Here is a 26,801-nt window from a genome sequence, read left to right as displayed (position 1 = left end):
TTTTTGTATCTTTTGTGGAGATGGGGTTTCACCATGTTGGCCAGGCTGGTCCCGAACTCCTGACCTCGTGATCCACTGGCCTTGGCCTCCCAAAGTGCTGGGATTACAGGTGTGAGCCACCATGCCTGGCCTAGATTGATGTCTTTAAATTAAGGATGTGCAGTGCATGTTTAATAGTTATCAACCTCGTTTTCCCTTAGGCTTAATCTTCACCTCTCTGTTGGCACGTTCCATGGCTGTGGGTAGTCACCTTGCAGTGAGGTAGTAAAGGTTGCCCTGAGGAGGTGAATGCTTCTTAAGGAAATGTCAGAGTTGGGCAGGGGGAAGGGGATTTAACGCAGAGGGAACAGAAGGGGCATAGACAGAGGAATATAATGAGGATCAGTCCATTAGTAAATTGTGAGTGCACCCAGGTGCGTGGGGAAAGAGTGTTCAGGGAAGAATAGATGAGAGAAAAGTTTGGGGGATAATGTAGATTGCGGCCCTAGCGTAAGAGGTTCTGTCACAGGCATTTCCAAAAGTTTTAAATTCCTGACTAGGTCAGACTTAGGTACAGTGCTCTACAAAGTTCTATGCACATGTCTCTGAAAGGGCAAGAAGTCTACACAGGGGAAAACAGAAACACCCCCTGTATTATTTCGTTCTGGCTACTATAACAAAGCACTACAAACTGCGTAGCTCACAAATACCAGAAATTAATTTCTCACAGTTCTGGAGGCTGGGAAGTCCAAGATCAAGGTGCCAGCAGATGTAGTGTCTAGTGAAGGCCTGTTTCCTGTTTCAGAGATGATGCTTTCTCTCCGTGTCCTCACAAGTGGAAGAGCAAACAAGCTCCCTTGGGCCTCTTCTATAAGGTCACTAATCCCATGCATGAGGACTCCACCCTCCTGATCTAATCACTTCCCTCCTGATACCATCACATTATTAAACAGGTTCAACATATGCATTTTGGGGAGACACAAAAATGCAGACGGTGCACCACCAGTCCCTCCTCCTGCACCATGCCAACGTCCTCATAGTGTGCTTCTTTCCTTCCTGGGGAGTGAAGTGATGAGCTTCAGGGCATGAAATGAAACATCCAAGTAGAAATCAAATCCAGGATCGCTCTTTTCAAAGTCTTTGCTACTTCTGCTGAGAGAATAATCAAGAGCCTTCAGACCCCTCACCTTTATTGTGGAATGGAGAGGAGAAATCAGGCATGCATCCATTATATTATTTTTCTTGTCATTTTAAATTACTAGGTGGCAGTTTTGAAATACTGCACATGGTTGAATGTGGCCTGAAGTAAATACCATGTCTGATGCTGGCAGACAATAGATTTCCACAAGCCTGAAGCATGCAATTTTTAAAGCTCTATTTTTCTCCTCCTCTTTCTTGAGGTGGAGGGTATGTTTTTTTCATATAAAAATAATAAGTTTTAAGAATATAAAAATAACTTAAAATCCCATCTACATTGAGGGCTTTTGATGTGATCTTCCTTTTTTTCCGTTTTGACTTCATTCCAATCACTCTTTTTGGTTTTCTATCTCATCTTACACCCTAATGATTACTATTTTTATGTCCTTTAATGGTTCTATTTCCACGTTTGTCTTTCTTAAAATGCAGCTTATTTAGTGTTGGAAAAGGGATAGCTCCATTCTTCAATGCTTCTTTTTCTGAATATCAGGACCCCTAATTCCTGTTTCACATGTAGATTTAGGAAGAATGATATACAAAACAAAGATGACTCAATTTTGGTTTATCTGCAGCCTTATTCACAGACTCAGCACTATCCCTGGGCACAGAAGTACTTATATGTGTTTTTTTTTCCTTACATATTTTGCTAAAGTTTCTGATTGGAGTACTTTTCAGTTATTCAATCACATTAGTAACAAACGTACCATGGATCGAGCATTGGCAATACATAGTAGACCAAGAGAAATAAGTTCCCTGATACCATGAAAAGAAAATTCCCATATCTGAAATCAAATTTGCCACCTTTCTCGTATCTCTTATTTCTCTCAGCCACGAAATTGTTCTTTTAATCAGAAACCAGGTACTAAACCTTATCTCCTTTCTCTCCCTTGGCATCTTCCTAAATTGTCAGTAAACAATTTCTGCCAACTCCAGAAACAATTCCTTTTATTTTCACTCTTCTTTTCCATTCTTACTGCAGCCCCTGTTGTCTGGATCTGTATAGCTTTATCTCAACTCTGGCCAAAACCTCTTTATTGATTATTCTTTCTCTTCTCTTCAATGCTTTCTGAACTTCACATTAATTTTCCAATTGTATTGGTTTAGGTAGGTCAATTTCCTCCTTCAAACCTCTTCAGTTACTACTGCCTAACTTAAAGCAGCATTTCCCAAAGTAGGTTCCAAAAAATGTGGTAATTGTTAAAGTTAGAAAGCACTAGGGTAATGAAGTAAAATGTTCGCTCTGGGGATGGTAGTTTTCACTAAAGGACTCTTGGAAGTCTTGGATGTTGTCGAGGAGATGTTCAATGTGGTTGTTCCCATTCTTACTTGGCCATGAACAGCCCGCTCTCCACCCTGACATTTTTTTCTTCCACCGTAAGTCCCATGGGATTAGCTCTATCAGGCATCAGTGTGGGAAATACTGGTCTGTGGTACAAATTCTAAATTCCTTGATGCCTGTAATCCCAGCATTTTGGGAGACCAAGGCAGGCAGATCACCTGAGGTCAGGAGTTTGAGACCAGCCTGGCCAACATGGCGAAACCCCGTTTCTACTAAAAATACAAAAATTAGTCGGACATGTGCACCTGTAGTCCCAGCTACTCAGGAGGCGGAGGCAGGAGAATCGCTTGAACCCAGGAGGTGGAGGTTGTAGTGAGCCAAGATTGCGCCATTGTACTCCAGTCTGGGCAACACAAAGGGGTGTTAGAATGTAAACTAGAATGTAACTAGAAGTAGTTATGGTATAACTATAATCATCTATGACTATAACTAGAAATAGTTATTCAGGGGGCAGACAGGACCTTTGGAGAAGGTTGAAGTTCCTTTAATAGAGGATGGGAGCAGAATTTAGAAAATGTCATCTATATGTTATTTGATCATGTTGAATTCCCCCAGGCTAGTACGGTGTAGAGAAGAGTGGAGTGCTCCTGGCTCTCTCATTTGTCTTCAGCTCTAAGCAGGGAACAGGAGATGGTGGCCTCTTCAGCCCTTTTTGTAGCTAGCTACGTCTTTGTGCCAGTGGTATCTGATGCCTGGTGCAGGAAAGGACCCCAAACACCCACTTCCACAAAGTTGCTTAAAGACTTTTTTGCCTTGTATTTGACTCAAATAGTTTTTGTATTTGTCAGGCTGCCATAACAAAATACCATACATAGCTTAAACAACAGAAACTTATTTTCTTATAGTTTTCAGGGTGCTAGAAGTTTGAGATCAGGTTTCTAGCATGGTCCAATTCTGGTGAGGGCTCTCTTCCTGACCTGTTGATGGCCACCTTCTTGCTGTGTCCTCATCTGATCTTTCCTTGTCGTGTGCACCTTGAGAGAGAGAGAAAGAGAGAGTTCTCTTCATCTTCTTATGAGGCCATTACTCCTAACATGAGGGCCCCACCCTCATAAGCTCACCTCCCAAAGTCCCCAATTCCAAATACCCTCCCATTGTGGTTAGGGCTTCACTATATGAGTTTAGGTTGGGGGACACAATTCAGTCTATAGCAGTTTTGAATGTCAGCGTTAACCAGTCTTACAAAAGCAGAAGGAAGATTTAGCAATAGGACTCATTGAAATGGTACTAATTTAAAGAAATTCTTCTTTTTCCTAGAATCTCAAGTGGAGTAGAATTTCTTGCCAACAGAGGCTTCTGTCAGCTCATGAGCCTCCTCTTGGGCTGTGTGTATGTGTTTCCACTTTAAATCCACCTCACCTGTGCTTTTCAGAGCCTACTCCTCAGTCTCAGGATTTAAAACTGAAACCTCTTCTTGTTATTTCACTTCGTTTAAATTGCACAAAGGGGTGTTAGAATGTAAAGTTTGGGGTTGGCTCATGAAAGCAGTAGGGAAAACAGTTAAACATTAAAGGGGAATGAATCCACTCACAGAAGAAAATCACAACCCTGGGAGAACTACACTCAGAGGGCCAAATGGCTTTCTCTCACTGCTAATTCCCCTAATTTCTTGTGAATTAGGGGAAGTGCCAAGAAACATGAGGACTCAGAGCCCTCTGCCAGGATCTGGGTATTTCTTGCCTCTTAACATCTGTCTTATTTAGGCCTCACTATAAATTTGATGAGATTTCTTCCTGAACTAATCACAGAACCTTGTAGGGCAGCAGACACCATTTCTTGACTCTGTGGCTTTATATAGGAACATGACTTTAATGGGTCCTTGCCTGTTCATTCCAGTGCATAGTTTACAGTTCCCTGGTCCCACTTCTGGTCTGAATACTGGGCTGTGACGCTGCACAGAGGAGTGGCTTACCTTCATTTTGTTCAACAGATAACGATGAAGCATCAGACGCCAGGCAATGGTAGGGGGTGGGGATAAGGCTGTGAACACAATGGAGAAAAATTCCTGCCCTCATGGAGCACATATTCTTGTGCTTTGTATATTTGGCATCTTTTTCACATTATGATTGTACTCACAATGATCACTTCCGTGTTTAATTGGAGCATCAGCTCTATGTGGAGATGGTAAGCACTTTAAAGAAAAGGATTCTAGACCGGGTGCAGTGGCTCATGCCTGTAATACCAGCACTTTGGGAGGCTGAGATAGTGGGATCACCTGAGGTCGAGAGTTTGAGACCAGCCTGGCCAACATGGTGAAAACCTGGCTCTACTAAAAACACAAAAATTAGCCAGGCGTGGTGGCAGGTGCCTGTAGTCCCAGCTACTTGGGAGGCAGAGGCAGGAGAATTGCTTGAACCCAGGAGGCGGAGGTTACAGTGAGCCAAGATTGTACCACTGCACTCCAGCCTGGTTGACAGAGTGAGACTCCGTCTCAAAAAATAAAATAAAATAAAATAAAATAAAATAAAATAAAAGGGATTCTAGCTGTCTTGTTTACTATATCATTGTGCCTGAAACATCATAGGTATTCAATATGCATTTGTTTAGTTAATTAATTTATGGACCACCTTCCACAGGGTATTTTTTTATTGGCACCTCTTCCCCTTACATAGTAAGCAAAAATTTTCATACACGAGAGACTCCTCATTGCCTAGAATGATTTAAACTAGTAATAAAGTTTGTTGCCCATCCATAGGCCTTTAATAAAATATTGCTGACCTGCTATGAATCAGCAAAGCCGAGGACTCCCATGCTCATAACACTATCATCCTCACCACTGTTAACTTTCCCTGTACCCTGGGATCACAGCCCTATATCCAGTGGGGTACTGGAGCCAGCTCATACAATATCTTGCAATATCTGACTGAGAAATTTTCAAAAAGTTTGCAAGCCAATTGGCATCACATCAGTAGGTTGAAATTAACTACGATGGGGAGTATTTACACTGTGGAAATTGGTAATTATTACATATCAGTAGTCTCCCTCCATGCCTCCAGCCAACTGTTAAAATTTATGAACACACCACTGGACTAGATGGAAAGATAGGGTACAGGATCTTATCACTGAGCCACTGAGTCCTGAACTCCCTTCTAGAGTCCTTGCCAAAGAAATTTCAAATGTCTTATGGTTTAAGTCCTTGCTACTCAAAAATGTGGTTGGTGAATCAGCAGCGTTGGCATCACCAGACAGCCTGTTAAAAATGTAGTCTCAGGCCTTGCTCCAGACTTGCAGAGTCAGAATCTGTATTTTAACAAGAACCCCAGTTAATGTAAAACACTAACATTTGAGAGCACAGGTTCACGTCAATAGTTCTCAAACTTAAGTGGGTATCAGAGTCAGCTGAATTGTTTGTTTAAACCCAGATTGCTGGGTGAGTTTTCCATTCAGTAGATCTAGGGGAAGGACCTTGAGAAGTTATATTTTTAACAAATTTCAGGCTGCTGCTGCTGCCGCTGCCACTGCTGGTGTTGTGGGACTTTTTCTTGGTTCAGCTAAAGACAGGGTCCTTGTCACACCGCCACAGAAATTTAGGCTCGCAGACAATTTGAAGAGTGAGAAAAACGGGATTTATCGGGCAAAAAAGGACCAGAAAGGGAAACAGATTCTTAACAAAGAGAGAGCGAGTGCTTTCTGCCTCACAGTTTGAATCCCGGGTTCCACTCAGGAAGAGGAGGGGCCGGGCTCCTCCAGGCGGCAAAGGGTGTGAATTTCTGTGGCTCCTCCCCCGTGCGCATTCTTCCCAGTGCGCAGGCTGGTTAGAGTTCCGCCAGGAAGCACTTCCCACCTGGCTGAGTCACTGGTCTGGGAGCACATTTTGAGAATCACTGGTAGGTACGTCTGTCACTGGGTACATTTTTTGTTTGTTTCTTGGAGCTGAACGGTATCCTGATAGAGGCAATAGTGGGCTGGTAAATGTTTAACAATTGGCTCTCTCATTAAAAAAAAAAAAAAAGCCTTGATTTGCGTTTGCAGATTACATGGTGTAAATACTTACCCACCGCTTGGCCAGTTGCAGGCTACCAACATGGTGCCACTGAAAGTGGAGTTGAAATGAGTGTAGGTGGCTCTCCTGAGCCTGTGTGAGCTGACGCTTGGACAGCACTGAGGCTGGCCAAAGACAGCCGAGAAGTCAAGCAAGGAATTGTTAAAAAGCTTTCAGCAGAGTGACTTTATTAGATTTGGGTTTTAGGTGGATCTGTGTTTCCTGGCTCACTTTAACAGGGTCTAATAGAGTTGGAGATCCCCGTAGAAGACTATAGCAATATTTCCAGCTATGAAGCTGAGGAGTGTTGCCAGAGGAGAGGAACAAATGTGAAAACTAGTATTTTAGTGTGCTTGGGCTGGCCTAACAAAATACCACAGACTGGGGAAGCTTAAACAACAGAAACCTATTTTCTTACAGTTCTGGAGGCTGAAAGTCTAAGATCAAGGGGTCGGCAGGTTTGGTTTCTCCTGAGACGTCTTTGCTTGGTTTGCAGATGGCTACCTCTTCACTGTGTCCTCACCTGACATTGTCTCTGAGTGTACATCCTTGATGTCTCTTCCTCTTTTTATAAGGACATCTGTCATACTGATTAAGACCCTATGCTTATGACTTCATTTAACCTCAATTACCACTTTAAAGGCTCTATCTCCAAATAGTCACTTCGAGGGTTAGGGCTCCAACATATGAATTTTAGGAGAACACGGTTTAGTCCATAACAGCTAGTTGGGAGGTAGTTTTGTGGCCTAGTAAGTATAGGGGCTGAGGGCAAGGGTGCAATCTAGGATGGCTCCCAGAATTGCAGGTTGGGTGAATTTTGGTGATAAGATTAGGAAAATGGGTTGGGTGCGGTGGCTGACTCCTGTAATCCAAGAACTTTGGGAGGCCGAGGTGGGTGGATCACTAAGGTCAGGAGTTCGAGACCAGCCTGGCCAACATGGCAAAAGCCTGTCTCTACTAAAAATAAAAAAATTAGCCACGTGTGGTGGCAGGTTCCTGTAATTCCAGCTACTTGGGAAGCTGAGGCACGAGAATCGCTTGAACCCGGGACGCAGAGGTTGTAGTGAGCTGAGATCACACCACTGTACTCCAGACTGGGTGACAGAATGAGACTGTGTCTCAAAGAGAGGTGGGGAAGAGGAGAAGATTCTAACAGGGTTTGAGTAAAGGTTAATTTTATGTCCTCTATAAAATGATATTTAACAGCAGCTTAGTTTTTGCTTTTTCCTGTGGGAACTTGCATATGGTAGAGGATTTTTTTTAAAGCTCTAACGCTATCAAAATCCAAACTATTTGGAGCCCCACATATGGTTGCCAGGTAAAATACAGGATGCACAGTTAAATTTCAATATTAGATTAATAAAAAATGTTTTAGTACACGTTTGTCCATATATTGCATGGGACATATTTCTACTAAAAAAATCCTCTATTTATTTGAAATTCAAGTTTAACTGGTAGTCCCGTATTTTTATTTGCCAGCAACTCTAGCTTCCTATGTAGTCATCAGGGAGACACTTTTGATTGGCTGCACTCAAATTATACTAAATGCTGTGAAGGTTCCTGTTGACAACATAGTCGGTGGTCATAGGTGCTTTGTAATAGGAAGTGTAGATGCGGATTTCACATGGGCTGTCTGTGAGGTTGGAATGAGGAAAGCAAGAGGACGGATGATTGCAGAAAATTCAGTGTGAGTCACTGGAAAACTGGTTACATGTGAATGTGTGTTACTGTCCATGTAAGTGCATCTGTAGTTTTTGGTCACTGGCCTGAAATGTGTTTTTTAGAGATTATCTGAATCATTTCTCCAATGTTTCTGTACTTGCACTTACAGTCAACTGAAGTCTTAGCAAAGAATCCCATGTGTGTTTCCAATATTAGAGTGTGTGATTCCTTTACTCCAGGAATGTCCTGCTTTAAATCAAATGTTTGGTCTCGATTGTGAATCCCTCTGAGCAGGACCCAGCTGGCCCTACTCCTGGGTGAGACCATGTCTGTGCATGCTTTCCACACCTGGGGCCTGCCTGGCAGGCATTCCCCACACAGCCTGGGCTCCTGAAAGCCTCCTGGGGAGATGAACGGGAATCTGGAGCACAGATGGGCCTTTACCTCCCAGCAGATTCTGGCTAGAAGCATGGCCCCAGCTCTTAGAAGGATAATCATGTCCATGTGTAAGTTTGAAAATATGAAATCATAAAAGTGTGTGCAATTTTGTGCATTCAATGATATATATGGGTGATCCTGTGAGTAGAACATAATCAAATTTTAGGTCAATAAAAATTTCTATGGGCCTAAAACATTTTCAGATCTTTTAGCAAATTTTTAAAGGTGCTATCATTTACATTGGGTAGAGCGTGTCTTAATCATCTTTGTGTTTCTCAGCCCATACAAAAGTAAGCCTTCCCCTGCTCTTGCATCGTATTCCTAACCTTTGTTAAAAGTCCCATCATTTACCCAGTCAAATAGCACTAATCATACAGGAGCCACCCTAGATTCTGCTGTCTCTCAAATCCTCCTTGATCAATACATTACGTCCTTTCAGTTCTACTTAAACCCTCCCCAATCTTCCTTTCCTTTGAATCTCTCCTTCCTTAGTCTTACTTCAGTTGAAGGATTGCTGTGGCCTCGTCCCATCTCTGAAATAACTTGTGTTTTGTTGGGGCACAGAATCAATGAACAGACTAGGTGGCATTCATTTTGTAGTTTCATATTTGAGCTTGTGCCAAATTATCTTTGTCTACTTTCCTGATAGGGTGACTAGAAGAGCCTCACGAATGGTCACAGCCTGGAGAGTTAGTGTGGGCTGGAGAATGAGAACGTGGACTCTGGAGCCTGCCTGCCAAAGGTCAATGTCCAGCCCTGCCACTGTGGGCCTTTGGATAGGTAGCTGAAGCCCACTGTGTCTCAATTTTCTTGTGGGCCAAAGGAGATAATAACCATAGTGTTATTATAAGGATTAAATCAGTGCCTTGCACAAAGCAAGTATTCTGAGTGTTGGTTAAATAAAATGGTGGGTTTAGGGTGGATGCAGGGTCCGAACCTGTCTCTTATCATATCTGCCACAACTTGGGACCACACCAGGGGTATGGCTGTCTCCTCATGACTGGATGGTGATTCTGAAAGATCCAGAACTTGGTTCAACACCTGCTCACTGAAATGGGGCAGGCTCTGGGCAAGATATCTGGGATATTAACTTATCTTTAGATTTGTATGTACAAGGGAAGACAGGGGACAGGGGATGCTGAGACAAGATACGCAATGTACCTACCATGGACAAATTGGTTCTGGAAAGCTGCAGACCCTGCCCAAGAAGTGATGTCAATAGGCAGTACTGGTATTATCCATTTATTGATTTGTTTTCCACCTACATTTATTGTACATGTACCTCTTCCCTAGGCCAGGTACTTGGGCATACAAAGATGTGCAAAGAATCATCAGTAACAGTCAAAATCAGCAAATTGTGTACCCTTACAGAGTTCAAGGTGAGATAAGGTGGCGAAGAACCTGATTCAGAGAGACAGGGACATTTAGGGTCTAGCAGGCCAGGCAAGCATATCCTGGCTGTCACTGAAGAGCAGAGCTCAGCAATCCAGAAGGAGCACAAGATGAAACTGTGCTCAGGAGTGATGAATATATAGGCTGGAATTACCAGCCAGCATCTAGTCACAGGCCCATAATAAGAGCTCATCTATGGCAAAGCCAACTTGGGGGTGGAGGTAGGGCTAGATAGGACTCTGGGGCCACAGGAGAGATCTCTGTCCTCATTGGAGATTCTAGTCCCATATGGCAGCCAAGAGAATGCTTCTGTTCCGGACTTGCTCCTAAGACACCTGGTTCAGAGTCTGATTTGACCATGAAAGTGCCTCATGGGGCTGGCTGAGTAGTTTTCCTGCTTCCCCCTTAAGTACAGATTTGCACAGAATCAGGGCAGGCTGACCTGGCAGGAACAAGGTATTGCTCAAGTACTTACTCTTTGTAAAGCTGATGTGGTCCAACTGGATCTGTGTCCCCATCCAAATCTCATGTTCAGTTGTAATCCCGTGTTGGAGGTGGGGCCTGGTGGGAGGTGATCGAATCATGGGGGTGGAGTTCTCATGACTGGCTTAGCACCATCTCCCCTTGGTACTGCATAGTGAGTGAATTCTCATGAGATTGGGTTGTTTAAAAGTATGGGGTCCTTCCCTCCTCTCTTCCTCTTGCTCTGGCCACGTGAATTTCTGGCTTCTCCTTTGCCTTCTGCCATGATTGTAAGTTTCCTGAGGCCTCCCCAGAAGCTGCGCAGATGTCAGCATCATGCTTCCTGTATAGCCTGAAGAGCCGTGAGCCAATTACACCTCTTTTCTTTGTAAATTACCCAGTCTCAGGTATTTCTTTATAACAGTATGAGAAGGGACTAATACAAAAGTACTGTGTTAGGTACCTGAACCATGGTGCAGAAAGAAAAACAAAATCTTTCTCTCCAGGAGGAGTTGATGGTTTAACAAGAGAGTTATGGCCAACACAGAACATGCAGAACCAAATACATTAGGGCACATCTCCAGCCTCCCCAGTGGTCCCCACCTCCTCATTTTATCAACAGCACTCCACACATGCCAATATTTAGGTGCTGCTTCATTTAGTGAATCCATTAGAGATTGTTAAGATTTAGTTTCCTTAAAAAAGAGGATCTTAAGTATTGCAGAGGATTCTAAAGAAGACATTGTGTCATATAAAGAATAGATGTTTTTCAGGTTCTTAATGCCATAGATATACTAGAAATTTATATCATAACCACTATTCTTAATCCCTGCTTTATTCTTTTACAGAGATTGTCACGGGGTTAAAAGTAACTGAAAACCCAAACCCATACAATTAAATTATAGGCCCTTTCTGCTAAGTTTTGTAAGGTTGTAAAATACATTAGCAGTGTGCTTCTTTGGTTTGTGTCTTGGTATTTTAATTTTAAGAGTATTTGGCCAAATAGAGATAACCTGGGACTAATCTAATGCAGCATCCCTTGCCTTATTTTCAGAAAAAGTCATCATCTTCTTTGAAAACATGTGTTTTCTGTTCTCTTTTAAAAGATTCTCATCTTTTTCAGATGTCTTCTCCAAGTCTGTGGAGTCAAAGAATTGCCAGCCTCTGAGATTTATTGGTAGGAATTTTGCTGAAGCATAGGGTGGGTGATGGGGCCGACTTCAGACCTCCTGAGGAAGGAGTTTTGGGGAGGAGTGGAGAGAAGATGTGGTGTAAACTACCTTGCTTGTGTCATGCTCACTAACCTGATGTCACTGTGCTTTCTGTAAGTAAACGGCTTCTCATTTTGACAAAGTCACTTATCAGAAGCCTTACAGACGTGATTTGTTGTACTCTTCATCCAGCATGGTAGTTAGGAAACTATGGGCCCTGGTGTGAATTTTGGCTTTGCATCTACCAACGCTTTGAAATAGATAATTCTGTGGTTCTTTTAACTCTTGGAAGTGGAGACTTCATGACGCCGATTCTAGTAGTGGGCTACTGCCGAAGGGGGTGTCTGCCTGTGGTAGAGCACTCACTCTCTGTCAGAAATCAGTGAAGGTGATTTGACGATCAAACTACTCCCTGGTCTAGAGAAGGGTGGGGGAGCTGTTGGAAGAAAGTAGGTCCTCCAAAGAGAGGCACTCCTGTGAGGGCTGGTCAGCCCCGCAGTAGTCCTGGGAGACCCAGAGGCTGCCCCAGATGGAAGCCGTCTTTTAGGCCAGTGGAAAGCTGGACACAGAGGAAGATGGGGCTTTTGCTTCTCTTGGGGTGACAGCACCTCCTCTGGCCAGGGTTTGAGAGGGCCTCACCATGCATCTCCGGCCAGACCTGCCTGCAGCCCTGTCCCACTGCCCCTTTGTTCCAGGTGGCCCCCTGAGCCCTCGGTTATCCAGCAGCCTCATTAGCTAGTGAGCTCAGCGGGTAGAGGAGAAAGCACCCAGCAAGGGTGCTTAGAAAGGCCTTTTCTAAAGCCTAGCGTGCAGCGACAGAGACAAACCCTAGTGTCTTCCCTGCCCAGACAAAATCCCGCGCTTCCCTCCCGCCCTCCGCACTGCAATTCTAAGGGAGTTTTTCCATGTCTTTCCCTCTGCATTTTCTTCCCAAGGATAATTGGAGGAGGAGAGCTAGGGAAGGAAAGGGGTGGGAAAGGGTATGCCCGTTGTCATTTCTCACTGGAGCCTAACTTCGGAGCAGCTGGATTCCAGACGCCCTCTTGACTAAATTATGCGCCCTTTGCTCGCTGGCTCTGCTCCGGGAAACTTGCCGGGCGCCGGTCGCTCCGATAACCAGTAGATGGCGCTCCGCCCCCGCTCAGCCGTCCAGGGAGCCGCGGCACCCGGAGTTGGGCTCTGAGGTCCAGACTGGTGTCACCCGCGCAGGCAAGAGGCAAATATTCAACCTATTTCATGCATTTTGAGAAAGAAAGCCTTTCTATTTAGGTTCACTCCAGATTCTCTGGAGATGTGTTTGGAAAACCCCCTGCCACTGAACTCATCACTGTGGCCTTTTATTCACTTACAAAATGCTTCCCCCGAATCCCAGCTCAATTACCTTTTGTCTCCCCTCTGTCCTAATACTCTGGTCTGGATGCATGAAAAACAAAACAAAGCGGCAAGGTTAGACGTCCCTTTTCTCTTCCAAAATGGTGTGTCGTTCTTATTTTCCAGCGCCAAATGGAACTGGTAACCTTGCTGCCCAGAGATATATATACACACACACACATATACATACACACACACATATATATACATATGCATACACACACATATATATGCAGTGTGTGTGTGTTTGTGTAGTACAGTATATATGTGTGTGTGTGTATTTCACAAACGTACTTTTGCCTAAAGAAAGAAATAAAAATAAATAAATAAATATTTCTTTCCCTCTGGGCAAACGTACGTGCTTTTAGATAACGTTTTCACCAGTCTACTCAAACCTTATGTTTCCTTGTCATTTCAGAGGTCCAATATCTGAAAAACTATCATGAATGTCTGATAGTTAATCAATTCAACAACTGGTTACTGATTGCTGCTGGTATGCAAAGCCTTATACTCTGTTGTGGGGAATACAAATATTACATTAAATCCTTACCTTAAAGAATTTACCACCTTATCTTAGAAAAATAGCCCTTGGACAATTAGAGCTAAAGCAATGTGTATAAGCATTTGAATATATGCACAAAGGCTGCAATGTGTGTTAGTGTGTGTGCTATGGTTGATCGGGACTGAGGTCTGGAGGACTGTGGTAGACTTTTAGAGTGATATATCTAATAGTGAATGTCGGATTGTTTGATTGCTTCAGGGTGCCATGCCTAGTTTGAGCTGATAGTACGTTCTATCAATAAAGATGTGAATTAGGCTCCAAAAATAACTACATTTACCTTAGGTTGATAAAATGATTTACCTTTTCTTTTCCTTTTTTCCTTTTTTTTTTTGAGGTGGAATCTTGCCGTGTTGCCCAGGCTGGAGGGCTGTGGCGCGATCTCTGCTTACCGCAACCTCTGCCTCTCAGGTTCACTCAGTTCTTGTGCCTCAGCCTTCCAGGTAGATGGGATTACAGGGGTGCACCACCATGCCCGGCTAATTTTTGTATTTTTAGTAGAGACAGGGTTTCACCGTGTTAGCCAGGCTGGTCTTAAACTCCTGACCTCAAGTGATCCACCCCATTTACCTCTTCTAAAGTGCTTCCACGTGTATTATCTCAGGAATGATACTTTGCCAGTATTTCATGCTGTGACTTACATTCAGCAATACAGAAGCAAGAGATGAACATATAGATATTAAGGAATAATGCATGACCAGAACTCAGAATGCCAGTTATACTTTCATCTATTTTGTTTCCTATGGTCTCTCTGTATTTTTTCATCCAGAAAATATTTGGTAGATTTGGATGGAAAGGAAAAATTCCTCTGGTGGGAAAGCAAGTGGACTCTGTGTGTGTGTGTGTGTGTACACTCCTGCATGCTATTAAATGTCTTCCCAGAGGTCTTGGTCTGTTGCAATAGCCTTGCCAATCCTTCAATTACTGTTTTTCTTTCATGAGAAATTGTTACTAGAATGCACTCACCCTTTTAGGGAGCTGTGAATGTGGTTATAATTGCTTGTTTCTAAGATAATTGGCCTGACTGCATAGCCCTGGAAAAGTTACTTGAACAAATGGAATGTGGAGGAGAGCCTGAGCTGCATTCAGACATAGTCTCAGCTGCGAGGCTTTGCTGCCGTCCATGGGCCACTGTCCTGGCGATCACAGTGTATTGCAAGAGAAATGAAACCAGAAATGTCTATACATAAGGCCACCTCAGAGTGAAAAGACTGCTTGAGTTTTGACATTTCTTTGAAGGAGGGATGTTCTTTTGATGGTAAAATGACCTATTCTAGCTTTTGATGGGTTCTAATCCAAGAGCTGTAGATTACTAGACTCTCAGATGGATTCCATTACCCCTTTACAGGAGGCTCTGGAGATTCAGGAACTGAATGTTATCCGAGTCTGCAGGAGCAATGGAAAGGAAAGAGAATAGTGAAAGGTTGATTGATTTCAGGCATTAAATCAATGTAAAATTTTCCAACATCTATATTATTGGTACTATCAATAACCTTTGGTGGCACTGATCAGAGTTGTGCTAATGCATAACAAGCTGACATGAAATGACCATCTTCTTTGGCTCCTGGGGAAAAACAAAAAATACTTAAAAGTATAGGCTCCTGAGGATAACAAAATGCTGCTAGTTTTGTTCCCCTCAACACTCCCCCATACTTTCTTAAAAAAAAAAAAAAAAAAAAGAAGGTCCTAGAAAACATTTCGTGATGTGTATCTGTTCAATAACTGAAACTTGGTTACCAAAAAGAATCTTTAGATTGTGAAGAGCAAGAGCTTAATCGTTCACTGGGAAAACAGAGACCAGTGTTGTAAAAAGGTGAGAGTAACCCAATCAAGAACACCTAATTTAATGAAGGTATGCCCAGCCGTTCCAGGATTTATGGAAAGGTGTAAACACAGTCAGGAAAATCAACCTAACAACTCAGTGTGGCTCTTCTTTTATTTCTTGTTTTCAGTTTTCTTAACAATCTTCTCTTTTTGTTAAAGACTTACAGGGTTACAGGATCGTACAGGCTGTATGTAAAGCATTGTCAGGATTGGAAACTATCTGAACTTGGCCAGTTTCAAGGAAATATTGCAAAGAGTTGTTACCCAAAGAACTTTCTCCAAGACTTGCTGGATTACCAGGCAGGGTCTGTGTCAGGGTGCTACCAGGAGCAGTGAGCAATGTGGCTCATTTTGTTAAGAATTTTTTCAGTGACTAGCAATTTAAGCATGCTTTTGCAAGCTACCACTTAATTTTTCAAACAGTTACTGCAGAACCAGGCAAATAGTATGCTTCCTTTTCAAAGTTTTTTTTTTTTTTAGTCATGAAAACACAATTATAATTTTCTACCATATTAAAACACAGCAATTCTGCAGCCATTAAAGAGAATGAGAGACCTGAATGTAGTGACATGGAGAGATTTCAAAGATGTACTGTTAAGGGAAAAAAGCAACAGGCAGAAACTATGTTTAGGAAACATTTATTATTTAAATATAGAGAAAAATGATGAGAAGCATATGCAGTAATCTGTAAATTTGGTTACTATTGGGGCGAAAAATGGCAGTGCATGAGGGGTAAAAAGTAAACTTTTGCATTTTACTCTCTGTACTTCTATGTTGTTTGAGTCTTTTTTGTTGAAATATATTAATGTATTATTTATGTAATAAGATACTTTTTAAAGTGTGACTGTAAATATCACAGCTTTTCAAACACAGTGAGAAAAGCAGTTATTTCATCTTCTAGTTTGTGTCTTGAGTATACATACATATCTTTTTATTTCATTTACTGTAGTGCAGGTAAGAAGGGGTTAAGCCATCTAGGTCATTTTTAAACGTCTGGATTCTTGCAATCAAAGCAATCAAAATCCATTTCCACCTTAGCCCTCTGCCACCATTCATCAAATAGGTCCCGCTCTGTTGGGAAGACAATGTTGTTTCACAAGTAGGAAAAAACCCAGCTGCAAATGGTTTGCACAGCGCTGGTAGGGAGAAGTCTGCTGAGGATTCCAGGAGAAAGCGGTCAGCGTGTCTGGTCCTGTGAGGGTTGTGGAGTGAGCTTTGTTTTCCTACAGTGAAAGGTTCCCTGAACATCCTGGAGAGGAATGAAAAATGTTCCGACCTGCAGAGAGGGCATCAGGAATGAGTGTTAAACTAATTCTAACATGGAAGAAATAAGCATCAGGAGTTCTCTCTGAAGGAATGGGAGCTGCAGTTCCAAAGGAGCCTGCCTCAGCTGTCTTTCTGGTTTCATTTGTGTTGTCAGAAACTCCACAGTCACTTCTTTTGATGTCTCACTTTCCTACATTGTCTGTTTCCAAACCACATTTTTGGGTTAGGGGAATTCTATGCTGGCCTGGGTGTATATGGGGATTCTTGGTGAGGGCGTGAGAGGTTTTATATTTTTATTTTTATTTTTTTTCTTTCTAGCCCTACCTACCTTTCACCTCCCTTATGGGAAGACTTTATGTACAACCTCCACAAGGTAGAGAGAGATGTCATAGAAGAGGGACATATGGAACCACAGTGCTGTAATTTTCCTGGCAAAGAGTAAAGCTTATTACTTTGTCAGTATCTAACAGAAACTTTGTTTTTTCCTCTTTAAATATGATTCTGAGGCTCATGGGTGTGGCCAGGTCATTTTTTGGGTTCATGCAGGAATAAGAATTGCTAAAGGAATTTGGGAAGGAGTTGGAGGGAACTACTTCTTCACAAAACTGTCCCCCATGTGGAAGGGTTTGCTTATTTTACCCTTCATAGATTCCTGCTGGATGGCCAAGTGAGTATCAGTGTGAAAATGTTTTAGAAGAGGTACCGGCTATTAGGTACTGAAAGGGGGCATAAGCCATGGAGCATCACCAGGTCATTCTCCCTTGCACAGTTCACGATTCAGACCTTTCCCCAAATGCTTATAAAGCTCCCAGTTTCATACCTAAAAGGAGACTTTAAACTGGAAAAAAAAGTACATATATAAAAGCTATAGTTCAAGACATTGGGACATAAAATAAAATGTGGAAAGTTAAAGAAGCAGCACTATTTAATATATATAGAAAATTATCATCATCTCCAAACCTAGAGAAATAGTAGTAGATGTCTTAGTGTGTGCTTCTCCAGGCATGTTCACTTTCTCTGAGAACAGACACCACTCTTCACTGCCCACAGCCAGCGCTAGCCTTCTGCTCCTGTTATGTGGAGCAGACCCAGATGGTGGACACTTGACCCAGGAATGTTGCATCTAGAGACTGGGTTAGGCCAACAGGTTCCTTAATGGGGGTTTTATTTTTGAAATACACCCGATATGTCTCCACTTCTCAGCATTCTCTTTCTCTGAAGTCCTTCTGCTGTTTTTGCCCTGGGGAAGAGGAGGAGGGGGAGAAGCATTTCTAGGCTAATAGGTTCAGGTTCAGGTGTGTGTCTTGTCCTGTAGAGAAGCCCTTTATTCATGTTACTAGAACCACAAGGTGCCTCTTAGGCAATTGAGTAGAGATAACTGAGTAAAGGGTCAAGGCGGATGGGCCAAGCAACAAGCCAATCGTTTGCCTTTGTGGGAATTAAGAGAAAAATTCTCTCTCCGAGTGGAAGAATTAGAAAAAGGCATCCCTCTGCATGGAGAAAGACTGGCAGGTGCATGCTTGGCCAACTGACCAATGTCTTTTTGCAAAAGTCAAAGGCTGTCTTTTTCCAGACCAAAGCAGCCCAATGCCAGGGAGCACCACTTGGCAAGCATAATGCAGATTGTTTCAGACTTTTCTTGCTCCTTTGGCCTTTGTGCAGTGCACGCATGGCTCAACCATACATAGAAACCCTGAGCCTGATAATCACTTCCCAGAGACTCCATGTTCCAGCTTGATGTCCAGAAAGTGACTGAGATTTCCTAGGCCATTGAAGAGGGATGAGGAATGAGGAGGGACATGGCTGATGGGTGGTAGAACCAGCCACTCTTGTGCAAGGTACATGGAGACCAAGGAGGACAGAATTAATGGAGAAACTCAGGCAGGGCCAGGGCTTCATGAATGCCAGCTTAATAAACACGTACCTGTAGCTATCACTGGGTTCTTGAAGTCTCATCATATTCTGGGTTTTGAAATTTGTTATAATTGGAGTTCTGGTTTTTCATGCAAATTGGGTTTCATGAAATAGAAGTTACGTGGACAACATAAGGAGCTCCTTTTATTCCCACAGTTTCATTTTCCATGTAGACACAAGCTTCTCCCACATTTTTCTGCAACCAAACCTCTTACGGTTTTATGCAAGGTTTTGGTAATCAATGGTCTTCTCATTTACTCAAACCAATGTAGTCAAAGTTGTATATATGTAATATTTTTTTGCTAGGCTCATGTACTCTGGTCTTCATTAGGTTCTGGAATTATTAAATCACCTATACTGATTAATTCATGGTGTTTCTAGATAAAGATGAACCATGTTAGGCCCATGAGAGGCTTCAAGACAAAAATAATTCTGTAGTCAAGTAAGCTTAGAAAAGATTGCATAATATATTCCTCTCTTCGTATTATCTTCTCTTTCATATTATTATCATTATCATATTAGAGTTTATGAAAATTTCTCTAATAACTTTTTAACCTTGTTTGATGCAATATGCTCTAGACTTATTTGACTGTGAAACATTTTGTTGATGTCGAATAGTTCTATGAAAATATTTTGGTAAACACCCTTCTAGATTTAAGATTCCCAGAGCTGAAGATAATTAAGCAACATTTTCCTCTGGATGTTTAAAAAAGTAGCATACTTTCTAATTGGTTTATTTTCCTATTTGTAAAATTATTTCTCCCTGTGTTAAAACAACTGACTGTGGGCTTCCATCTTCTCAAGTGCCCTATGCTAGTCTGCCTTTTGTTTTTAATGCTTCCTTTATTTGAATAAGTTATGATTGTTTACCATCTATTCTTTCAAATTACTTTCATCTGAAAAATAATTTTAAAAAATTTTCATCTTTTCACATATGCTAGCGTAGCTGTTTGCCACGTACAAAGTATTTTCACATTCATTATCTTATTGATTGTTGCTATGACACAGTCATTTTAAACAACCTTGCTGATGGTATTTAAAAATCATTAGGGCCATTAATATTCTATTTAGTCTGCAAAAAATTGAAATAGCTGACTCCTCCATATCACAGAACTAAGAGAATATAAAATTTTGCCTGTAGCAAAAATGCTCAAAGGATTTACTTAAACACAGATTGCTAGACTTGAATAACAAATAAAGAGCAAGGAAGGTAAAGAGTGGAAGAGTTGTTTGCTATTGTTATTGCTAGAAATACTGCCTTTTAAAACATTATGCTCCTTCTGATTGATTTTAAATTCTGGTCATGCCACTTTCCAACACCATTATAGAAAATATATCCCCAAAGACTCTGGGACTCAAGTCATTATATTTTCTGGCAATCTCAGGAAATAAATATCTGAATAAAAACATTTTGTTATCTTTACAAAATTTATGAGAGGGAGTATTATTTTAAGGGTTAATTTTTAGTTACAAGTTGTAGAATTTCTTAATTGTTTTATTTGCCTGATTCCTTTATTTTTATTTTAAGTTTCTCAGTGCATGTGCAGGATGTACAGGTTTGTTATAAAGGTAAATGTGTGTCATGGTGGTTTGCTGCATCTATCAATCCCTCACCTAGGTATTAAACCTAGCATGCATTAGCTCTTTTTCCCGATGTTCCTCCTCCTCCCTGTCCCCTACTAACAGGCCCCAGTGTGTGTTGTTCCCCTCCCTGTGTCCATGTGTTCTCATTATTCAGCTCTCATTTATGAGTGAGAACATTCAGTGTTTGGTTTTCTATTCCTGCATTAGTTTACTGAGGACAATGGCTTCCACCTCCATCCATGTACCTGCAAAGGACATGATCTCATTCCTTTTTATGGCTGCATAGTATGCCATGGTGTATATGTACCACATTTTCTTTCTCTAGTCTATCATTGATGGGCCTTTGGGTTGATTCCATGTCTTTGCTATTGTGAATAGTGTTGCAATAAACATACATGTGCTTGCATCTTTATAATAGAATGGTTTATATTCCTTTGGGTACATACCCTGTAATGGGATTGCTGGGTCAAATGGTATTTCTGGTTCTAGATCCTTAAGGAATCACCCCACTGTCTTCCACAATGGTTGAATTAATTTGCATTCCCAATGTAAAACTCTTCCTATCTCTCCACAGCCTCTCCAGCATCTGTTATTTCTTGACTTTTTAATAATCGCCATTCTGGCTGGCATAAGATGGTATCTTATGGTTTTGATTTGTGTTTCTCTAATGATCACTGATATGGAGCTTTTTTTCATATGTTTGTTGGCCACACAAATGTCTTCTTTTGAGAAGTGTCTGTTTATTGGACTAATTTCTATTAAAAATAAGATATATTTGTTGAATGACTAAATAATGAAGTAATAGCAAAATCCTGGAATTTGTATCCTTTTCATATATTTTCTCTGACATTTTTAATATATATTATGCTTACATTCAGATCTTAATAATTCCTACTGAATTACAAGCTTCCAATTTTATTAAGGTATAATTGACAAACAATAAGTTGCCTATGTTTAAAGGATAAGGTTGATGTTTTTTGACATATGTACACACATATAAAATGGTCACCATAATCAAGATAATAAACATTTCCATCACCCAACAATTTTCTTTTGTTGCTTCATGGTAATTTCTCACAGATCGCACTGTCCCCCAGCAATCACTGGCGTGCTTTCTGACACTATAATTTAGTCTGGATTTTCTAGAACTTCATACAAATGAGATCATACAGCATATACTTTTTTGTTTCTGGCTTCTTTCACTCAGCTAAAGATTTTTGAGGTTCTCTATGTTGCTGCATGTGTCAATAGTTTATTCCTTTTTAAATTATCTTTTGAACATAAAATATATTTTTGAGCAAAATTATTGCAGAGTATTGATTTATTATATGGATACTTCACATTTTATCTATTTATCTGTTGCAGTGCATTGGGCTGTTTCTAGTAGTTTTTTGGCTCTTATAAATAAAATTGCTATAAAAAGTACCTAGCAGTAGAATAGCTGAATAAAATGATAGGTGTAAGTTTCCTGTTTTTTTTTTTGAGACGTTTGAGAAGTTTTGAAATGTCATTTGTGAAAGCATCTCAATAAATGATAGATTACTAGTCACAAATTCAAAAAATACCTTGGGCATGTGTTATGTGCTGGATACAGTGCCAGAGCTGAGGGTATAATGGAAACAAAATTCAACAACTTGCCTGTTTTCATGTACCTTATAGTATGGCATAGGAAACAGAAGTTAATTAAATAACTCTCCTAATAATTGTATAACTACACATTAACATATTTACTCTGAAGAAAAGGAATGTGATTCTATGAAAGGATATCATACAGGGATATCTCATTTTATCAGCTTTATGTGCTTTGCAGAAATTGCATTTTTTAAAAATTGAAGGCTTGTGGCAACACTGGCTCGAACAAGTCGACTGGCACCAATTTCCCAACAACACGTATTCACTCTGTGTTTGTGTGTTACATTTTGGTCATCTTTGCAGTTATTTCATACTTTTATTATCATTATTATATATATTGTCGTGATCTGTGATCAGTGATCATTGATGTTCCTATTTTAATTGCTTTTGGGACATCATGATCCATGCCCATTTAAGACTGCAGACTTAACTGGTAAATGTTGTGTGTGATCTGACCACTCCGCCAACTGGCTGTTCCCCTATCTCTCTCCCTTTCCTTTGGCCTCCTTATTTCCTGAGACACAAGATGGAAATTAGGCCAATTAATAACTATCACAGCCTCCAACTGTTGAAGCGAAAGAAGAGTCATACGTTTCTCACTTTAAAATCAAAAGCTAGGAATGATTAAGCTTAATGAGGAAGGCATGTCTAAAGCCAAGGTAGGCCAAAAGCTAGACCTCTTGTGGCAAACAGCCAAGCTGCGAATGCAAAGGAAAAGTACTTGAAGGAAAAGATAAGTGCTACTCCAGTGAACACATGGATGATAAGAAACTGAAAAAGCCTTATTGCTGCTATGGTGAACATTTCAATGATCTGGATAGAAGATCAAACTAGTCACAATATTCCCTTAAGCCAAAACCTAAGCCAGAGCAAGGTTTTAACTCTCTTCAATTGTGTGAAGGCTGAGAGAGGTGAGAAAGCTGCAGAAGAAAAGTTGGAAGCTAGCAGAGGTTGGTTCATTAGGTTAAGGAAAGAAGCTGTTTCCATAACATGAAAGTGTGAGATGAAACTGAAAGTGCTGGCCGGGCGCGGTGGCTCAAGCCTGTAATCCCAGCACTTTGGGAGGCCGAGACGGGTGGATCACGAGGTCAGGAGATCGAGACCATCCTGGCTAACACAGTGAAACCCCGTCTCTACTAAAAAATACAAAAAAAAACTAGCCGGGCGAGGTGGCGGGCGCCTGTAGTCCCAGCTACTCGGGAGGCTGAGGCAGGAGAATGGCCTGAACCAGGGAGGCGGAGCTTGCAGTGAGCTGAGATCCGGCCACTGCACTCCAGCAAGGGGGACAGAGTGAGACTCCGTCTCAAAAAAAAAAAAAAAAAAAAAACTGAAAGTGCTGATGTTGAGGTTGTAGTGAGTTATCCGGAAGATTTAGCTGAGATAATTGAGGAAGGTGGCTACAGGAAGTGGCAGATTTTCCATGTAGATGAAACAGCCTTCTAATGGAAGAAGATGCCATCTAGGACTTTCCTAGCCAGAGAGGAGAAATCAATGCCTAGCTTCAAACTTCAAAGGACAGGCTGACTTGTTAGGGTACTCATGCAGCTGGTGACTTTAAGTTGAAGCTAATGCTTGTTTACCATTCTGAAAATCTTAGGGTTTTTAAGAATTGTGTTAAATCTACTCTGCTTCTGCTCTATAAATGAAACAACAAAGCCTGGGTGACAGCACATCTGTTTATAGCATGGTTTACTGAATATTTTAAGCCCACTGTTGAGACCTGCTGCTCAGAAAAAAAGATTCAAAATATTACTGCTCACTGACAATGCATCTGGTCACCGAATGGCTCTGTTGGAGATTTACAAGGAGATTAATGTTGTTTGAATACCTGCTAATACAACATGCATTCTGCAGCCCATGAATCAAGGAGTCATTTCAATTTTCAAGTATTATTTAAGAAATACATTTCGTAAGTCTACAGCTGCTGTATATTGTGATTCCTCTGATGGATCTGGGCAAAGAAAATTAAAAACATGGAAAAAGCTCACCATTCTAGATGCCATTAAGAACAATTTTTGATTCATTGGAGAAGGTAAGATATCAATATTAACAGGGGTTTGAAGGAAGTTGATTCCAACCCTCATGGATGACTTGGAGGGCTTCAAGTGTTCAGTGGAGGAAATAACTGCAGATGTGGTGGAAATAGCAAGAGAACTAAAAGTAGGAGTGGAACCTGGAGATGTGAGTGAATCTCATGATCAAACTTTAATGGATGAGGAGTAGATTCTTATGGATGAGCAAAGGAGTAAATTTCATCTCAAGAAACCACTTCCTTTGCTCATCCAATTGTTTTAAACTGGATGATAACATAATTGGATTTGGATTTTGAAATGATCATTCTGGCTGCAGCATGGAGAACAGGCTACAGGAGGGACTAGGATGGGTGTGGAAGACCAGTCATGAGGCTGTTGAAATGGGCCAGCGTGACCTGAGGTGGTGTGCAAGGCAATGCAGTCAAACATATGGATTTGAGAGCTGTTTGAAGGATAAAATTGACATGTCTCAGATATATTGTCTTATTTCTTTCTCTGTTGCTATAACTGAATACCTGAGACTGGGTACTTTATAAAGAAAACAATTATTTCTTACAGTTCTGGAGGCAGAGAAGTCCGGGGTTGATGGGCCACGTCTGACTTTTGGATGGGACAAACATTCAAACTGTAGCAATGTGTAAGGTACAGTGTGCAATGCAAAGAAAGGTCAAGGTTTCTGGCTTGTACAAGAGTGCCATTTGGTCACATAGAGATCACTAGAACAGGGCCAAGTTTATGGGAAGATGCCAAGTTTGGTTTTGAAAAGTTGAGTTTGTACATGGCATGTGAGACATATCTGTGTAGATGAGTCTTCTTTCTTTCTTTGTTTTCTTTTTTTTTTTTTTTTTTTTTTCAGTAGGGTCTCTTTTTGTTGCCCAGGCTGGAGCACAGTGGTGTGATCACAGCTTACCGCAGCTTTGATCTCCTGTGCTGAAATGATCCTCCCATCTCAGCTTCCCAAGTAGTTGGGACCACCGGTGTGCAACAGCATACCTGGTAAATTTTTAAAACTTTTTTTTGTAGAGATGAGGTTCCACTATGTTGTCCAGGCTGCCCTCGAACTCCTGGGCTCAAGCAACCCTCCTGCCTTGGCCTCCCATGTATATGGGTCTTGAGTTCAAAGGAAAAGTTTGGGCTAGGGCTATACATACATATGAGGAGATAACAATCAAAATGATAGTATTGAGTAAGGAGGACCTGGCACCATGCATCACAGAGTGCTAAATGCAAAAACAATAGCTTTTGAGGATTTATAGATCCAGGTGTAATGCTTTTCTTTCTACCTTTAAAATTGAGCAGCAGGCGGTATCTTTCATGTACCTCCTCAAAGTGATATCCCTGCTAAAAATGAAATTTAAAATGCTGTAATTAGGTAGGAAAAAACTCTAACTGTAACATTTTAAGTGCTTCTCTTCTCAAAAATTTAGTGACTATATCTCACAAATTCAAACTCTAGTTCAAGATTTTGGTGTTGAATTCAAAGAACAGATGAAGAACTCATGAAGTCATGGAAGTTCACTGGTTTTGCCATAGGATCATAGTAATTAATGGTAAAAGTGGCCATATGTTAAAACTTTCAAGGGCAAGATGGGTGGGAGCCAATTTTGTGACTTAAATTCAAGGACTTGGCCTCATATATCTGTTTTCTTTCTCCCTGTGCATTTTACTATTTCCATCTTCTTCTGGATAATTACCAGAAGCACTGTACCACTCACTTTGAACAGCTTTGTCATCTTTTCCTCCTTGATCCTGCTGTAGAGTTGAAATTCTGAATTTATGACATTGCAATCATTTTCATGGCAACAGACTGTGGCATCATAAAAATTGCCCAATAGAAGTGTCTGAGAAATTGCCAAGATGGATTTTTGGGCAACATAATCCAGTAATTACTGGAATTGATGTTGACAGCCTGCCCTCTGTGAATGTCCTAATGTCGAACTATACCTTAAGATTTTTGCTGGAATGTGTAGAATAGGGTGAAGTTCATGTGAGAGCTATATTCGTTTCTAATCTTCATCTACTTTTGGAAGTATTTAGCTAAGGAGCCTATGCATAGATAGAATCTGAGAATAAACTTGGTCGTCCAATAAATCTGATTTGAGTCCCAGTTTTGGGTCGTACTCTCTGTGTACCATTAGTAAGCATTTTGTCAGATATTAAGATGGTGAATCCAGCTTTCTTTTGGTTTATGTTTTCTTGTTATGTCCATTTGAATCTTTTGTTTTCAGTTTTTAATCTGACTGTTGTTGCATTTGAATCTGATTCGTGTAGATGACATACAGTTGTATTATTCTCCAGTTCAATCTGCCAGTCTCTGTCTTTTGGTTGGTAAATGTAACCCACTAACATTTAGTAACTTAAATATTAATATTTGTTATAATTTATTTGGTCATTTTATGTTTTCCATTTACTCATTTTTTCCTTTTGTTATTTTAGTCCTTACTTTTCTTTAGAAAGATCAAATTTTCTTGTTCTGGTTGCTAATGTACACATTCTATTTTAATACTTTGGTCATTGCCCTTAAGACTCATATTTATTTACCCATACTTATTTTTAAAAACTTAATATCTATGCTAAAATCTGTATATTCTTTTTATTTTTAAATCTCCTTATCTTCCCAAATGCCCTCTTGGAGAGTTTCTCAATATAATATTCCAGCTAACAAGTTTATACTCTCTTTCCTCCTATTGCTTATCCTGTTGCTCTATTTTAAAATCTCAACTACCGTATTTTTTTTTTTTTGAGACGGAGTCTCGCTCTGTCGCCTGGGCTGGAGTGCAGTGGCCGGATCTCAGCTCACTGCAAGCTCCGCCTCCCGGGTTTACGCCATTCTGCTGCCTCAGCCTCCGGAGTAGCTGGGACTACAGGCGCACGCCACCACGCCCGGCTAGTTTTTTTGCATTTTTTTTTTTTTTAGTAGAGACGGGGTTTCACCGTGTTAGCTAGGATGGTCTTG

At 41.0% G+C, this 26,801-nt stretch overlaps 1 protein-coding gene across 8 annotated transcripts in view; it reads left to right on the top strand.

Annotated features, from left to right (window-relative positions):
* The first annotated feature begins 6,305 nt into the window (after positions 1 to 6,305).
* Positions 6,306 to 26,801, top strand: part of LOC102145599 (uncharacterized) — a 682,844-nt gene continuing 662,348 nt past the window's right edge. For 7 of the 8 annotated variants that reach the window (XM_074021604.1, XM_074021609.1, XM_074021611.1 and 4 more), the window contains exon 1: positions 6,306 to 6,342. The gene's annotated coding sequence lies outside the window, so the exon portion shown is untranslated. Of the gene's footprint in view, positions 6,347 to 26,801 lie in introns of all 8 variants that reach the window. The other variant, XM_074021603.1, reaches the window with a different exon arrangement.

The sequence above is a fragment of the Macaca fascicularis genome, chromosome 17, assembly GCF_037993035.2.
Source record: "Macaca fascicularis isolate 582-1 chromosome 17, T2T-MFA8v1.1".
NCBI lineage: Eukaryota > Metazoa > Chordata > Mammalia > Primates > Cercopithecidae > Macaca > Macaca fascicularis.
This window is presented reverse-complemented; position numbering and strand designations above follow the sequence as displayed.